Source organism: Babylonia areolata, chromosome 32, assembly GCF_041734735.1.
Source record: "Babylonia areolata isolate BAREFJ2019XMU chromosome 32, ASM4173473v1, whole genome shotgun sequence".
NCBI lineage: Eukaryota > Metazoa > Mollusca > Gastropoda > Neogastropoda > Buccinidae > Babylonia > Babylonia areolata.
Genome location: NC_134907.1, coordinates 7,138,096 through 7,138,692, shown reverse-complemented (window position 1 = coordinate 7,138,692; position 597 = coordinate 7,138,096).

Sequence of the window (597 nt, the reverse complement as noted above, 5' to 3'; positions counted from 1 at the left end):
ACGGGGAGACACTGATGCCGGTGATCCGCTGACCGTATATATATATATATATACACACCCTGCATCATCTACACGTCAGCCCCAACCTCCTCCATCTCTGAGCCCTCGTTAAAACAGAAGGTGTGATTTTTATCCTCTCAGCTGCCAACAACCGTCACCTCTCCCGTGAACAGTGCAGCGACTCTGTCAAGTGTGGGTGACGGAGAGAACGCTGTCACCCGGCAGTTCACGTCGCTTCGGGTTTTATGGGCTGTGTCAGTTCGGTTTTCTTTTTGAAGAAACATAAGAGATCAGGAGGCCACGTGGCAGATTCGTTTGGGCGTTGGACTATATCCCCCCCCCCCCCCCCTGCAAGTCCATGTTGCCCCAGGTCCCTATCCCCCCCCCCCACCCCCAGGTCTGTATTTCCCCCCGGCCTGTGCATGTTAAATCACACATACACATTTGGTTGCTGGTCAGTGATCAGCATACGTCAGTAGTGGTCAGCATTCAGCCGAGATCAGCAGTGGTCAGCATAGATCAGTAGTGGTCAGTAGCGGTCAGCAGACAGCAGTGGTCAGCATTCATCAATGGTGGTCAGCAGTGGTCAGCGGTCAG